The sequence below is a fragment of the Phyllostomus discolor genome, chromosome 2 (genome assembly GCF_004126475.2).
Source record: "Phyllostomus discolor isolate MPI-MPIP mPhyDis1 chromosome 2, mPhyDis1.pri.v3, whole genome shotgun sequence".
NCBI classification, from domain to species: Eukaryota; Metazoa; Chordata; class Mammalia; order Chiroptera; family Phyllostomidae; genus Phyllostomus; species Phyllostomus discolor.
Window position 1 is genome coordinate 212,272,750 of NC_040904.2, and position 16,682 is coordinate 212,289,431.

The following is a 16,682-nucleotide window of genomic DNA, read 5'->3' on the forward strand; positions in this document are numbered from 1 at the left end:
GGAGTTCTTGGAACATTTTGGCCACTTTTCTGTAGGTTTGGATTTTCTAAAGTATCAGAACACAAATAGCTTTTCCTTTTTTTCTTTAATATTTTATTTATTTATTTTTAGAGAGGGGAAGGGAGGGAGAAAAAGCGAAAGAGAAACATCCACGTGCGTGGTTGTCTCTTGTGCGCCCCCTACTGGGGACCTGACCCGGCCCGCAGCGCGGGCACGTGCCCTGACTAGGAGTCAAATCCGCGACCCTTTGGTTTGCCGGCCAGCACCCAATCCACTGAGCCACATTAGCCAGGGCTTCTCTTTTCTTTCCACACACACACAAAAAAACCCTTTCAGCCATTATCTAAATAAAACATGTTCATCGTAAACACTTCAGCCAATCGAGAACAGGCCAGAGAGAAAAGTAAACATTACCCCAGAGACTGTAGCACCCAGAGCTAATCACTGTCAACATGTGCAGCTGTCTTTTCCAAAGGCGCTTCTCACCGCTCCGCCCACACACACGCTTTTGCTCTACCTGTGATTCAGAGTCGCATACAGGGTGGGGTGCAGGAGGTTTGCAGTTGTGAGTATGCAAAACACAGAGTTTGTTCATGTATTATTATTATTATTTTAAAATATTTTATTTATTTTTAGAGCAGGGAAGGGAGGGAGAAAGAGAGGGAGAGAAGTATCAGTGTGTGGTTGCCTCTCATGTGGCCCCCACTAGGCACCTGGCCCACAACCCAGGCATGTGCCCTGACTGGGAATCGAATTGGTGACTCTTTGGGTCACAGCCTGCACTCAACCCACTGAGCTACGCCAGTCAGGGTGTTCCTGTGTTATTATTTATTACTTATTGTATTATTTATTTGTACCACAACTGTCAACCTCCTTTTGCCCCACCCTGTGTATTACGAGCCAGACCCTTTACCACACAGCCAGTTGAACCTCAACCACAGAGGAGGTGGGCATCATTACCACCCTCCCCGTTCTTTCTGGGTGGTCTGCATCAGAACACGGGTAGCTTTTCCTTGTTTCTTTCATATTTTATTTATTTGTTTTTAGAGAGGGGAATGGAGGTCCCGTGAAGAGATGAGGAAACCGAAGTTCCAGCCGGTTTACACAACTAGTCAGGTAGGGGTCATCTTCGCATCTTCTTCCTCATTCTCTGCCTACAAGGCCCGTATCAAATGCCACCTTCCTTGGCAGGCTTTCCCACACCACTCCAGCCGGGACACTTTCCTCCTGGCCCCCACAGTGAGCCGAAAGCCCCCACAGCAGTCGGTCTGTGGGTTTCCTCACAGTCAGAGTCAACAGTGCTCAGAGCAGCTTCCTCCTCAACCTGGGAGCACCTCCGGGACAGGTGCTCAGCATCCCTTGGGGCCAGGCCTGTGGCCAGCACTTCAGGTTTCCTCATTTGAACTGGTTTCCAGCCAGAGTCACTGCAGTTTGCTTCAAACACATATCATCTGAGAAGGCTGAGATGGCCCCAGTTAGGCCTGCTGAGCTCCCTGTGCTCACTCCAGTTGGGGTCAATCAGATCGGTCTGGGGGTCTCTTGGGGTGATCTCCAGGCTCCCTTTTCCAGTTTACTTCCTGTGACTGTCCTGGCCCTCTGAGACAGACCACCCAGAAAGAAGAAGGTGGGCGGAGGAACATCTTAGACAATCTTCTTCTTCTTTTTTTTCATCTACTTGATGGATCAGGGGTTTCAGAACGGGAAGGGGCTCTGGCTGGGTAGCTCACTTAGTTACAGCGTCATCCCTCTACAACAAGGTTGCGAGTCTGATCCCCAGCCAGGGCACATGAAAGAACCAACCAATGAATGTATAAGTAAGTGGAACAACAAACTGATGTTTTTCTCCCCCCCTTTTCCTCTCTCTCTAAAATCAATAAATTAAAGAAAGAGAGAGAGAAAAAGAAAGAAAGAACTGGAAGGGAATTCTTAGCAGAAGCTCAGTGGCCTTCAAGGGCCAGGGAGGTAATAGGAGGTCACGGGGGCTAATGGAGAACTCGAGAGTAGTTGTTCTGCCTCAAAGTATTCACATGCTGAGCAGAAAATCACAAACCCAGCCTGACGGCACCCCTTAGCCATCTAGATTCTGTTTGTTACTCCCAAAGCTAGATTCTGTCTCACCGCCCTTTATTTATTTTTAGAGAGAGGAAAGGGAAGGAGAAAGAGAGGGAGAGAAACATCCATGTGTGGTTGCCTTTCTTGCGCTCCTGCCTGAGGACATGGCTCACAATCCAGGCTTGTGCCCTGACTGGGAATTGAACTGGCAGCCCTTAGGTTTGCAGGCCTATGCTCAATCCACTGAGCCGCACCAGCCAGGGGTCAAAGCCCTTTAAGATGGAGACTGGGGTTTAAAAGCAAAGGAAGGAGGTTTGCCCAAGGGTGCAAAGTGAGTCAGAAGAGTCCAGAACTGTCAGTGTTTCCAAGCAACACATTTGTCATCTTCTCTGTGTTCTTCCCTTCCTCCAACTGTCTCTCTGTTATCACAGGAGAGCTGGTCTGTTTGTCTGGCCCTGGAAGTGGACTCATAGCCTCTGACAGACGGATAAAGCCGTCTCCGGCCTCCGCTTTCCTCTTCTCAACAGATGAAGAACTTCAGCCCAAAGAGGTCAAATAACCTGTCCAAACTATACAGACATTTAGAGAAGGCATAATAGAAGCTAGATCTCTAGGCTTCTTTTCAACACACACACACACACACACACACACACACATGTCCCTTTGTGAGTGGGAGGCAGGAATAAGTGGATGGGGAACATTCCAGACCTTTCTCTGTTGTGTAGTGCATTTTGTTTCGTTTTGTTTTTTTTAATGTCTTGAAGAGGAAAGCAGGCTGCCTCTGATTAGTTTGGTTTACTTTAACTGAGTATTTTAAATTCCATGCTGGTGCCTGAAAACAAACTTAATTGCCCATTGCAAATGGTATAAATAATAGTTACGCCAGCTTTCTAAAGGCTGCAGACTTGCCACGTAGTCATATCAAAAACAAATGCCTTGAGTATGCCAGACAGGGAGGAATGTGGAGAGTAACTCCTAAGATCCACATGAGTGCCGCCCTCAGGCCCCTGGGGAGAGACGCGTGGGCCTGGCCTGCCGCTGGAGAGCCTGCCCCCGTAGGGGTCCACTCCTGGTGGGAGAGGGGTCCCTACCTCACTTATAAAAGACAACTCAAGCCACATTGCCCCCCTCAGGTTCCACCTAGGGCTCTCCTCAGAACACACTCTTTTTTTTTAACCTCTATAAACAACCACAATTAAAATAGTTCATTAACTCTATAAATAGTCATCGAGCACCTACTCTGCACCAGGCACCCTCCCAGCACCTGAGAATCCAAGGATAAATGAGGAAGAAAAGGGTGGTGTCTGCAGGGGAGCCTAAATTCACGACCAACGTTTGGGAAGGCTTTCCTACTACTGGATGCTTTGTGTAGATTATTTTCTTTTGCAGTAAGTATTGTGTTTCAAAATGGCAATAATTTTTTAAAAAAGAAAACTGATGGTAGTTTTAAAAAATTAGTGTAAATACAAAAAAATCATAAAGAAGAAAGTTAAAAATTACCTGCTTTGTTTTTAACAAAAATGTTATGTGGCCCTGGCTGGTGTGCTCAGTGGGTTGGGCACTGTCCCACAAGGCCAAAGGTCACTGGGTAAATTGGGGCACATGCCTGGGTTGTCGGTGGGTCCCCTTTTGGAGTATGTGCAGGGGGCAACTGATTGACATTTCTCTCACACGTTGATGTTTCTCTCCCTCTCTTCCTCCCTTCCCCTCTCTCTAAGACTAAATAAAATCTTTTATTCTAGCTTCTCTGAAACTGCTGTTGCCCTTGAAGCTGGTTTCCCAGAACAGCTAAGATTCCTGGGATTCTGCTGGCATCTAGAGTTATCTCAAATAAAATCTTAAAAAAAATGTCATGTGGACTGCTGGATGGGTGGATAGAAAGATGAATCCGTGATAAAGCAAATACCACAGAATGTTAACAATAGTAGCATACTCTAGGGCATGCGAATACGCAGTTCTCTCAACTTCCTGGATGCTTGAACATTTTCATAATAACTATGGGGTCCAATATAACCATGTTTTACTGCCTGCATTTCATCCACTGTGTTACAGGCTGACCTATCTCAGCCTCCAGGCTCATAGGTCCTCCCACCCTCTCTTTTTTTTTCTAAGATTGTATTTATGTATTTTTTAGAGAGAGGGGGAGGGAAGGAAAGAGGGAGAGAAACATCAGTGTGTGGTTGCCTCTGATGAGGCCCCCACCGGGGACATGGCCTGCAACCCAGGCATGTGCCCTGACTGGGAATCAAACCTGAAACCTTTTGGTTTGCAGGCCCACACTCAATCCACTGAGCCACACCAGCCAGGGCTTTCTCTCTTTTTTTAAGTAACCTTTGAGAATATGAATTCTATGGACTGTTTCCCAGAAGAATATATATTTTTATTTATTTTCTAGTGAACCACACATTTATCAGTGCTTTGCATGCTAAATCCTCACAGCGACCCTGTGGGGAAAGTACTCTTGCTATGCCCAACCTGACCCTAAAACTGTGCATTCATCCTCAGGAACAGTCCCTACACCCCAAGGTAAGGTCCTGGAGGTGGGGGCCTGGGCCTTTGCTGGAGCTGTGGGGACACGGGTTTCTCTGCGGTCCCAGGACCCAGCGTGGAAATGGATGTTGAACGAGTGACGGAACACCGCGCATGGCTGCAGCTAAGGTTGCCCTGGGTTCAGACCCCGCCCAGGACGCAACAGGGCATCCGTGGGGGCCGGCCCAGTCAGAGCTAAGCCTGGGGCAGGACGTGCTCGCTGGAGCAGGGATGACCGATGTTCCTGTTGGTTTCTCAGAGGTCAGAGCCTGAGCGTCTGGCTCTCATTCTCCAGCAACCAACCTGCTCAGGTGACAGGCCCTCGTGACGCATTCAGATTTCAGATGTCCATGTCATGGGGTAGTGGTCAGGCCTTTCAGGTGGACAGGCCTGGGACTGAATTCTGTCTCTCTGCCCCTTTCTTAGCTGTGTGACCTCAACCAAGTCACTTCCTGCTTTGTGTCTGTTTGTTCACCTAAAAAACATGCGAAACCAATCCCTATCTTGCGGGACTTGGGGGAGGGTAAAGAATCAACGTGTGCCAAGGGCTTGGTTCATGGTAAACAAGAAGCGGTGGCTGGTGGCTGTTGCTGCCGCTGCAGCGTTGACCTGGCGATGTGGAGCGCCGCTGCCCGAGGACACCGGGGCGCTGGGGCTTCCCGGAGGAGAGCCTACAGCGCCAGCCTGGAGAACTGGAGAACCTTCTCTCCAAAGCACTACCTGCCACCTTTTGTTCTTCTTGCTGGGGTCTTCCAGATATACATTCAGAAGGTACTCAGACACGTAATATGAAACAATAGAGACGTTTACTGAAGATGATACATGATACAAGAAACATTGTACACAGGACAATGATGCCTCCGTTCCCTACAAAGTGGACACCTTGGGACCTCACACAGTTCTCCTAATTGACATCAGCTGCCCCATCATGTTTTCCTGAATCTCATCAACGGTCTGAAAAAAATCTCTTACCTTTCAAAAGTGATTTTAAGCCCTGGCTGGTGTAGCTCAGTGGATTGAACACCGGCCTGTGGACCAAAGGGTTGCTGGTTCAATTCCCAGTTAGGGTACATGCCTGGGTTGTGGGCCAGGTCCCCAGTAAGGGGTGTGTGAGAGGCAACCACACATTGATGTCTCTCTCCCTCTCTTCCCCTCTCTAAAAATAAATAAAAAATATATATTTTTAAAAAGTGATTTTAGCCCTGGCTGGCGTAGCTCAGTGGACTGAGCGCGGGCTGCAAACCAGGCATCATAGGTTCGATTCCCAGTCAGGGCACATGCCTAGGTTACAGGCCATGGCCCCCAGCAACCGCACATTGATGTTTCTCTCTCTCTCTCTCTCTCTGCCTTCCCTTTCTAAAAATAAACAAATAAAATCTTTTTTAAAAAGTGATTTTAGTTTGGGGAAAGGCCAGAAGTCACAAGGCCCCAAATCTGAGGCTGAGTCACCAGGGTGATTTAATATTTCACCAAAAACTCTTCACGAGATGTGATGCATGAGCAGGTATGTTGTTGTGATGAAACTGCCAGCCACCAGTTGCCCAGAGCTGAGGCCTTCTGAATCATCCAAATAGTATCTGCAGAGGAGTGTTCAAGCTTAACGCAAAATTAGATGCAGATTCATTGCTCTACTCGCTCAGTCATTTCGAATGCAACTGCCATGGAGTACACCTGCTCACTCAACGGCATCTACTGCCCCCACTGACCAGCACAGGGGAGTTATCGTAGTTCACGCGTGCACACTCCAGTCCACCCTCCTTGGCTGCCAGCTTACTTCAGTGTCACGCACACTGTTCGCATCGTGTTAACCATGGCTGGACTTTTTCCAGACAGACCTTGTGTGTGTGTGATGTGTTCTTTTTTTCATTCCTCACCCGAGGATATGCTTATTGATTTTAGAGAGAGAGGAAGGGAGAGAGAGAAACATTGATGTGAGAGAGAAGCATTGATCAGCTGTCTCCCACATGTGCCCCGACCAGGAATTGAACCCTGAACCTGGACATGTGCCCTGATTGGGGATTGAACCTGTAATCTTTTGGTGTACAGGATGACTCTTCAGTCAACTGAACCACCTACCCAGGGGCTTGTAAAGGCTCATTTAGTGTCTCAGGCAGTTTAACTCGTTGGTACCAAACTGAAGACACAGGGGGGCGGGTGTCCAGTTGAATTCCCCCTTGAATGCTGAGTCCTCATAAGGATCTGTGTTATTCCACTGGCCCTGGGATGGTAGAATCACCACACATGCACCAGCTGGTTCATTTGCTGCAAGATGCAGTCATCCAGCTGGGCTCAGCATCTTCGCCCATAACATGGGGATGTAGTAACAAGGGTGCCTGATCTGACAACTTGTCCTGGAGTGTTTCACCGAAAAGTGCGCAGTGGAATGGGAACTACCACTTATTCATCCCCTAGGAGAGCTAGGCAGGCACTGTGCTACCTGCTTTACAGGTACGATTTCACTGTAATCCCCAAAACAAACTTCATGTGGATTAGGTGTCCTTACCTTTATTTTACAAATGAGGAAACCGGTGCTGTGGGATTGCTGTGGCTCACGCTGCTGGGACTCCAACACACCTTGGTCTTTCTAACGTCGCCTGGGTGACATCTCCACCCTACCACTCAGCCTCCCCGAATCACCAGGCTTGGCCTGTGGCCACCTTTAGCTCATGATCTTGGGTCTATTGCAGGTGATTCAGGGGTCCACCTCCCATTAAACATCAGAACCCCCAAGGTTGTGCTTGTCAGAAATACGGAGGCAGAATCTCTGGGGTGAGGGGGAGGGATCAGAGGTCTTCATTTTACACAAGCCCCACCCCATAGTGAATCTGAGGGCCATTGGACTCTGCTTTGCATTTGAGGATCTGAAAAACTCATCCTCTCCATGCCAGAGGCCGCTTTGTTGTTTACTGACCTTGGAGTAGCAAGGAGAGACAGCGCCCACAGAAGGGGGAGTTTGAGCACTTCCGTCAGGGCAGATGTATCTTTCCCCATTCAAGGACCCCCTTAAAGCACACAGGGGGGAGTGCAGGGGACCGTGCAAAACACGCGGCTCAGGAGTCAGAATTGCCACCTTGGACAAGCCACTTCATCCTAAACCCCAGTTTTCCATCTGTAAAATGGGTGTGCTAAAACCAATCTTCCAAGCCCTGGATGGCATAGTTCAGTGGATTGAGCGCGGGCTGTGAACCAAAGTGTTGCAGGTTCGATTCCCAGTCAGGGCACATGCCTGGACTGCAGGCCATGGACCCCAGCAACCGCACATTGATGTTTCTCTCTCTCTCTCTTTCTCCCTCCCTTCCCTCTCTAAATATAAATAAATAAATAAATAAATAAATAAAATCTTTTAAAAAACCCAAACAATCTTCCACGGTTACTGTGAGAATTAAATAAGCGAACAGCACCAGTTTCTCCTCCCTCCTAGCGTTTACCACAGTGTGTTTCAAATCAGTCTCAGCAACGTATCTCCCGTTCCTAACGTTGTGTCTGGCACATGTGTTTGTGGAAGAGATAACATTTGTAAAGGTGAAGTCAGCCAGGCTCACAGCTGATCTTCAATAAATTAAAAAAATACCTATATGTGTACAGACACACACATATGCATACATACATACGTGTATGTAAAATGAAGAGGGGAAAATTTCAGAGAACTCTCAGGAATCGGCGGCGCAAGGAGTGGAAAGGCGGGGACGACAAGGTATTTGGAATCTGAAGCTCTGGTTCAAATCCAGCCGGCTCTGGCCAGCTCAGACGCAGGGCCTGGACGCTCACAGCGGGTCTCTCCTTTGGTGATCTCCCCTTACGTCCTGGGTCTTCTGAGCAGCCTCAAATCCTTTCGGGAAAGCTCCCATGCCTAAAACACCAGCCGACTGAGGTCCTGATGCCTCCCTGAGCCTCTGGTTCTCATCCGTGGAAAGGACACAACGCAGCTAGGGTTTTGGAGAGCCTTCAATGAAAGCTCCTGGAAACCCGGGTGGTTTTTTTGTGGGTTTTTTTTTTTTTTAACACACACAGGGAAGGGCGGAGGCGCTCTGAGTCGTACCGGCATGCGCCCAGAAATGCAGAATTGCCGGGGGGAAAAAAAGCCCCAAAAGGGAAGGACACAAAGAAAGTGAAGGTGAATTCCAGGCATGAGTTTTCCAGGGGGCAGCGGGAACTTCCCCGCCCCCCTCGGCCCCCAGGTGCGCTCCGCGCCGCCCACCGGCGCGGAGCAGGGGAGCCGCGCTAGGACCCGAGGAGGAAGCGCCGCAGGGAACCGGACGCGGCCTGCGGCGGGTGCTGCCGCGAGCGGCCGGCCGAGCGGCTGGAAATGAAAGTGCAGCGCTCCGGAGCCACATGGACGGAGCTGCCGGGGCGGCGGCGCCGGGAGCAGGATGCTGCCGCCCGTAATTAAATAGCATTTACTCTTATTATTACTAATAATAATAACGTAATCATACCTCTAGTCATAGCATACCATTTATCGGGCTCGGCGCAGGCCCGCGGGGAGCGCAGCCCGGCCGAGGTGAGTGCAGCGCGCGGCCCGCGCCCCGAGCGGCCGAGGCCCGGGCCCGACCGCGGCCGGGCGGCGGGCCGTAGGGCGCGGGGACCCGAGCGGCGCGGACCGGAGCGGGTGGGGGATCCTGGGCCAGGCCGGAGCTGCGCGGGGCCACCTGAAAAGTGCATTTAGCAGAACTGATGCAGTGCCCCCCATTCCCATTTCCTCTTTTGGGGGGCACCTCTCGGTCCCTGTTCCCTGCCCCAAAGTTTCAAAATTATTGTGCAGCCGGGGGCACCTGCCGCCTGGTGATTCGGCCGCCCCTGCAACTGGCCCGGGGGAGGGGGTGCCTGGGAATTTTCTTCCGGGGGTGCTCTCGCCTCGGCGATCGGAGCTTTGGGGTGTGCGGATGCTTTGCTGCCCCCCACGAAAAAGGCACACAAGTGTCTTTTGTATGCTCCTTGGTCCCCGCAGCGCTGGTCCCTTAGAGGGACCACAGCGAGGGCCAGGGACCGCGGCCGCCGACAGGCCACCCCTGCCGGCTGCGGCGACTACGCGAGCCCGGGGATTCTGGGCCTGCGGCCCGGCCCGGAGTGGGGTGGGGGGATGGCAGGAAAGGGGGCGCGGTCTGGGCTGGGGGTATTTCCGGTCGCGGGATCCGTCCCTAGGCCCCGAGGCCGGAGGGGCCTGTCGCTGGGTGGGGAGCGCGGGGCCGGGGGGGGGGGGGGCGGCTGCGGAGTGCGGCTCCAACGTCTGAGGGGCGCCCCGGGAGATGGGTGCCTGGGAGCTGCGGACCCCAGCCTCGGACCCTACTCCCTTCCTCCGAGGCCTCGGAGACTCCTCCGGGCCTGCTCCCTCCTTTTACCAATGCCCCGTAAAATCTGCCTGGCCTGATGTTTATAAGGCGCCTGGTGTGGGGGTCTTTCACAGAGACAAAGCAGTTTTCCCAGCGGGGGGGGGGGGGGGAATCACGTAGGGACGACCCACTGGCAGATCCTGACGCTGTGGTGACAACATGGCACCAGAGGGCAGGGGCAGGGTTTGGGCCCGGGAGGGGGGTGCAGGAGGGGGCTGGGCTGCGAGTGGGGGCCCGGAGCCCCACTGCAGCTTCCTCAGGGATTTCACTCCCCTGGGGTTGCTCACTGGGACTTGGCTGACCAGGTACCAGCCTGGGAACCCCAACGTCTTACCATTTTTCTCAGTTCCTGTAATCCGTCAAGTCTCATGAACATAGCAGGATGCAGTTTGTTGCGTGATCACAAGAATGTGATCACTACAGTGCATTGAGCAATCGCTGGAAGCAAACTTACATCAGAATCTTCGGTTTCACCCCCAAGACTCCCCCACCTGGCGCCCCCCATGCAACCACATCCCCAGGTGTCTTTCTCCATTTTCACTTCGGGTAGAAATGATACCCGCCTGGAGCACAGCTGGAGCAGGGTCGAGGTGCTGTGTGCCTTAAGCTGTGTCCGGGTGGGACCAGGTCTGAGGACACAGGAGGGCAACTTTGTGGCCCCTGAGCCGGGGTGGGGTCTGTGTTCCGTGGATGCTGTGCGTTCTAGGCTGCTGGCTTTTTGTTTAAGAATGTGGGTTTTGGGCAGCAGAGGAGGCCGGTGGGGGAGCTAGTCTGCAGGGTCTCGGGTACAGGGAAGCTGGGGCACCAGCAGGTGTGAATGTGGGAGCCTGAAAATACTGTTCCCCTCAGCAGCACTTCTGAGTTCCCCACAAAGGGGCTGTCACACGTGCTCGCTCCCCTGTCCTCCCCAGCAACCGTGTCGGGGAGACATTTTTCAGTCCTCACGTTCCCGGTGAGAAACCTGAGGCTTCGAGAATAGAACATCTTGCCGGAAAGTCACATAGAGGAGGTGGGATTCCCGCCTGGTTTTCTGACTCGGAATCTTCACCCTTTCCCAGAGTCCTGGGCTACCTTCTTAGCAAGTAACTTTTCAAGCGCCTCTTGTGAGCCCGGTGAGGTGCTCCGGGGCAGGTTGGGGGTGGAGTTTGTCCCTTGGAGTCTTCCTGGAAGGCGAACGGAAGGAAGTCCAGCGAATCGAGGCGAGGACAGGGAAATGCTGGACACTCGGGTCCATGCAGTGGGAGAGGAGGGAGCTCTTGGGAGAACCTGGGGAAGTTAGAGAAGGCTCCCTCCAGGCAGCGGACCTGGAGCATGCAAGAATGGGGAGGCTTGGTTGGCCCCAGGAGAAGAATTCATTCCCAGTTCGCCACAGTTGCCGGGAGGTTGACAGGCATTCTGATGCCTGCAGCGGCTCCCTGAGGGCTGAGTGTTGTTAGTCTTCATTCCACCGTGGGAGAAACTGGGAAACACTGGGTTTGTGTGGCCGGCCCAAGGTCACCCAGCTGGATTTGAACCCAGACCTCTGTGTGATGGTTGAGTGTGCCACCTTGGAACTGGTGTCACCTCCAGCTGGTGACATCATCTAATTGGACCATCTCCATCTTAGATATGTAGACAAGAACAGAGACCAGGACAGTCTGAACTGGCAAATGCAATAGGGGTGGGGGCTGAAGCTGAAAGGTCAGAAGGCTTTCCCAGGCCAGGAGCGTGACTAAAATAACCCTCTGTCCCAGGGCCTGGTGGGGCTGGCCCAGCAAAGGCACTCACAGAGATTTCTGGAAGGGAGGCTGGAGGAGGCAGAATGGCTGTGGAAGGAGGATGGGGCCCCGAGCATGGAGATCTAAGTTCAGGGCCCCCCTGCCTGCTGAGTGCCGGGCTGGGTGCCTTGGAGGAGCTTGTAGCTTGCACAGGAGGAAGATACGGATGATTAACCCGAGCTGTTCAAGCACGACAACTGGGTCCACCTCACCCCCTGCGCCCCAGGCTGTGGTGCAGGGGCCAGAGGACACGTTCCAGCCATTGTGTTGTCAAAGTGAATTATGCCCCACTGGGAGGGAGGAAGGTGTGTTTTGTCGGGGTTGGAAGTTCTCCCTAGGAGAAGTGCCATTTGAATATTTGAAAGACGGCTTGAGAAAGGCCATAGAAAGGGCCTCCTAAGGGGACACGCTGAGACAGACAAAGGCAGGGCCGTGTGAGGGAGGAACGCGTAGGTGATCTGATGCGGCCACAATACAGGCGGCGTGTGTGTGTGAGTTCAGGTTCAAGTCTGGCTCTGCCACGGAGCTCCCCTGGGTTCTCTGGGCCTGAGTGTTCCTTTCTGAAAACGAGCCCTGAGGTTTGTGATGTTTGATAGCGACCTGTGGGAGAGGCCCGGGGTCTGGGGGGGCTCAGGACAGGGGACCCAGATGAGAGGAACTAGAGGGGTTTGTAAATTCTTCACAATTTCAAAACACTGATCCAGCAATGACCGTGTGGTCAGGCCCTATGTGAGTGTTTTTTCCTAGATTAGCTTACTTATTCTTTATAATAGCCCTAGAGGTAGGCACTATAATTATCCCACTTTACAGATGAAGAAACTGTGGCACAAAGAGGTAAGTGGCATTGTGTAAGAGGCAGAGCTAGAGAACCAGAACTCAGGGAGTCTGGCTCTTTTTTTTTAAGATTTTTATATATTTGTTTTTAGAGAGGGAAGAGAGGGAGGAAGAGAGAGAGAGAGAAACATCAATGTGCGGTTGCTGGGGGCCATGGCCTGCAACCCAAGCATTGACCCTGACTGGGAATCGAACCTACGACACTTTGGTTCACAGCCCGTGCTCAATCCACTGAGCTACGCCAGCCAGGGCCCGGAGTCTGGCTCTTGAGTGAGCCCTGCGTGGGCCTAGGGGTGGCTGGGAGGGAGGAGGGGCCTGAGGGGAACAGGGGTGGTGGGCTTCAGGCTGCGGAAGGTGCGAGTAACCCCCCCCCCCCCCCCCCATGGAGCTGGGCTGCCGCCTGAAGCTGGACCCTCCGCCGGGGCTGATGAAGTGCCGGCTCTGAGTCAGCTCCCAGGAGCCTGCACGGAAGCCAGCTCTTTTTATCGCATTTAATGGCCCAGAGGCACGGGCTCATTGTCCTCTCTCCCTCATCGCCAGCAACAGGGCGCCCTCCCGCCTTGTTTACTTCCCCAGGTCCGTCTGCTCCTTTGCAAGCGCGCTGATGGCCATCTTCCACGGGTGCGCCCGCGCTGCTTCTCCCTCCCGCTGTGGAGGCCCCTGAGGTGGGGGCAGCCCAGCCGCAGTGTTTCTGATTCAGACCTCGTCTGCAGCCGGCTTCCGGCCGGCAGCAGCTCCTGCGCCCGTGTCAGAGGCTCAGACGCTGGCTTGCTGGTAGTGGTGGCAGTAGCGACAGCCGCCAGGACCGACGTAGCCAGCGCTGCTGTGCGCCAGCTCCGTGCTTGGCCCCGTCTGTGTCTTCTCTTACTGAATCTCCTTAACAACTCGCCCAGGCGGGAACGATGGTTAGCAGCCCCACTGGGCAGACGAGGCTCCGAGACCACACGCCGCGGTGGAGCGGTCCGAGGGAGCCAGGCAGCCCAGGCTCCCGAGTCCGGGTCTTATCTGTCACGCAGGAGTGACTCCTTCGTGTTATTTTGGTCTCGGTGGCGCTCTGCTCTGATCTGTCTGGAAACCCTAATTATTGAACATTCGCGTCATGCTGTTGCCCAGGGTCTCTCGTTGGTCCTCTTGACAGTCCTTCAAGGTCAGTGCGGCCCCTCTTTGTTTTTTAGAAGAAGAAGAAAACGAAGGGTCACTCGTTCTCCAGCTCTCCCTGCCCTGTCCACACTGCGACTCAGACGGGGAGCCCAGCCCGTGTTAGGCTCCCCGAGACCCGGTGCCGGGGTCAGCCAGCGAGCAGCCACCGAGTGCTTCCTGCGAGGGCTGCAGGGGAGGTGGGGGCCGTGACCCTCCCGGGGTTTTGGGGGGCTCGTCTGCTCTTCCCCACGGCGTTCCGTGTCCTGCCCTGTCCCTGTGCGGGCAGAAGAACACGGGGCGGGGAGTCCAGAGTCCTCAGGTGCACACTCAGCTCCAGCACAGGCCGGCCACGTGGTCTGGGGGTGCTCTCGGCCGTCTCCGCCTCAGTCTCCCGGTCTGTGAAATGGCCTTGCTGACCCAGTCCCGTCTGCCTCGGGTTTGCCGTGGGTCTCAGGTGATGGAACTTTGAAAGATGTAAAGACCACCCAGCGTCTTTATGGCCCGTGGTCGTGGTCGCCATGAGCATTTAATAACCTCCAGAACATTCCCACGTCGTCTCCACTGCCCTCGTTCTCCGGGCCTGGATCAGGTCGCCTCCCAGCCAATTTCCCAGCTTCCCCTCCTGTCACCCATCCTTAGTACAGCAGCCAGAGGGGTCTTCTCGAGATTTAAGTGTGACCCCGTCACTCTGCCGAACACCTCCCGGTGGTCTCCTGACCACACGGGCAGGACACAGCACCGCCTCTCCTGCACGTCCCGCCCTGCGTGGACACGCTGGACCCGGCCGCGGCCTGCCTCCTGCCCCTGCCTCCTGCCCGGTTTGTCTCACTCCCGCGCTGCCGCACTGGCTGTCTGTCTTGTCCCTGAGCGCCCTCAGCTCGCCGCCACCTCTGGGCCATTGCCTTTGCCGTGCCCTCCACCGGGTACACCCTGACCCACCTCCCAGGTTCCCGTGGCTGGCTCCTTCTTTTGTCTCCCGAATTTTTTAAAAAATTTTATGTATTTATCTTTTAGAGAGAGGGGAAGGGAGGGAGGGAGAAAGGCATCAACGTGTGAGAGAAACATTGACCAGTTGTTCCTCACACATCCCCAGCTGGGGACCCGGCTCTCAACCCAGGCTTGCGCCCTGACCGGGAATTGAACCGGGGACCCTTGGGTCTACAGGCTGGCGCTTCAGCCAGGGCATCCTTCTTCTGACTCTCATTCCCAGCCCACCCTCATCACTCCGCTGCCGTGTTTCCTCTTCCAGTTTCCTTGTAACTGTTACCTGCGCCTTTACCTGTCTTGTGCAGGTAGCCCTGACCCGTTTCTTTGTCTTCTCGTGCCTGGAGCACAGATCCCATGGGGCCCGGGTGTTTGTCAGCCTCGTGCCCCGGCAGCCGGCAGAGCCCCTTGCGCACGGAGGTGTTCTGCGCATACGTGGTGAATAGGCGGGCACGGGTAGCAGGGCGTTCCTGAACAGCGCCTGCCAAAAAGAGTGGCCCAGACAGAAACTGCAAGGGAAGCGGTGTGGGCTGACAGAGAAGGACTTTTAGGCTAATTTGGTAGGTCTCCAGGGACCCTCTAACAGTGTCCCGCTCAGCAGGAACAGACTTACGACCTCCTCCGTGGGGGGTCCGCCGTGTAAATCTGCCAAGTGCCTTACAAGGCACGTGTCCTTAGCCCCATGTTGCAAATGACAAACACAGGTGCGGAGAGGTGCCCCAGAGGCTGGCGTGGGACAGTGCTGGGCTTGGAACCCAGGTCCGGTGGCCTGCCTCGCTGTCCTCAGGCAGCGGAGCAGGTGGGGTGGCCCAGGAGACTCTCCCGCTGGCCGGCCCAGCGGGGTGGCCTGGCTGCTAGGACCTTGGGGGGGCCCCCTCCGGCTGGGGCTGTGACTTCTCCATCACTCAAAGGAACGGTGCCCTTCGCCGCGTTAGGCGGGCACCCTGGGTGTCTTCTCTTCTGCTTTGTTATCCTTGTCCGTAATTCCCAAGGGTTGCACAATGAGCTTCTGTTACTTTTCTATTTAAAAAAAAAAAAAAAAGCTCCTGTTTAAACATTTCCCTCAAGCACCGCAGCTGGCGGATGGCGGTGGAGCAGGGGCCCGAGCCCCGGACCCCGGGGTGCTGTTCCGGCCCCTCCTGGACCGTCTGGCCCCCAGAGGGTTCGGGGCCCAAACGGGATCATGGAAGTCACAGCTCTTTGCGGCCAGAACCCCGGGCCCAGGGGGAGGAGGAGTGTGCTGTGCTGCCAACTCCGAGCTCGGTTTCTGCTGGGCCGTGGGGGAGGCTTGGGGACAGTGTCCTGAACTTTGGTTCCTGCTGAGGTGACCGGTGGGGAGTCAACACAGCGCGAGGCCTGGGGGAGGGGGGCGGGGCCTCCAGCTCTCTCCCCCGCCGGTCACGAGTCACGAGGGCCAGGCCTCGCTTTTTTTTTTTTTTAAAGACCATTTCTTTAAGCCTCTTTTTCCCGTGGAAAGTGGGGATAACGTTAACAGCACCTACTTCTGAGAGTATCGCAGGGGTAAAAACACAATCCCGTAGAGCGGAGCTTCAGATCATCGCGGCGGCAGCGCAGACCGCCCAGGAGGCCCGGGCGAGCCTTCTGGGGACGCCGCTTTTCACGTGCGTCGAACTTGAAACGTACGGGGTTGCCGAGGAAGCCAATGCTATGGAACGGTGGCTGTGCTTTTTTTTAAATTTTTTTTAATCAATGCACTAAAAAACAAGAGCTCGCAGTCAGCAACACAGCTGCAGGGGTTTGGAAGCGGTCCCCGGTGTGCCCGGCCTGTTGTTGTGTCTGCGGCGGCCGCGGCGCAGCGGGAGGAGTGGTGATTTCCAGCCCTGACGCCGCCGCCGCCGCCGCTGCTGCGGTGCAGCCTCGACGTCCGTAATTGAAGGGGTGCTAAACATCGGGTAGGGGTTAGTGGGAAAACTTGCCAGCGTTTTCCCGCCCAGGTTCGTGGGCTCCTGAATTCTCTCTCTGGGCTCCAGGTTCAGAACCCCTGCCATAGAAGGCGCTCGACACGCAGCGGGTAATCGCCAAAGGATGGGCCAAG

At 54.3% G+C, this 16,682-nt stretch overlaps 1 protein-coding gene across 3 annotated transcripts in view; it reads left to right on the forward strand.

The window, feature by feature from the left end:
* The first annotated feature begins 8,686 nt into the window (after positions 1 to 8,686).
* The window catches only part of ZC3H7B (zinc finger CCCH-type containing 7B), a 40,262-nt gene continuing 32,266 nt past the window's right edge, over positions 8,687 to 16,682 (forward strand). For all 3 annotated transcript variants that reach the window (XM_036019676.1, XM_028531834.2, XM_036019677.1), the window contains exon 1: positions 8,687 to 9,082. The gene's annotated coding sequence lies outside the window, so the exon portion shown is untranslated. The remainder of the gene's footprint in view (positions 9,083 to 16,682) is intronic.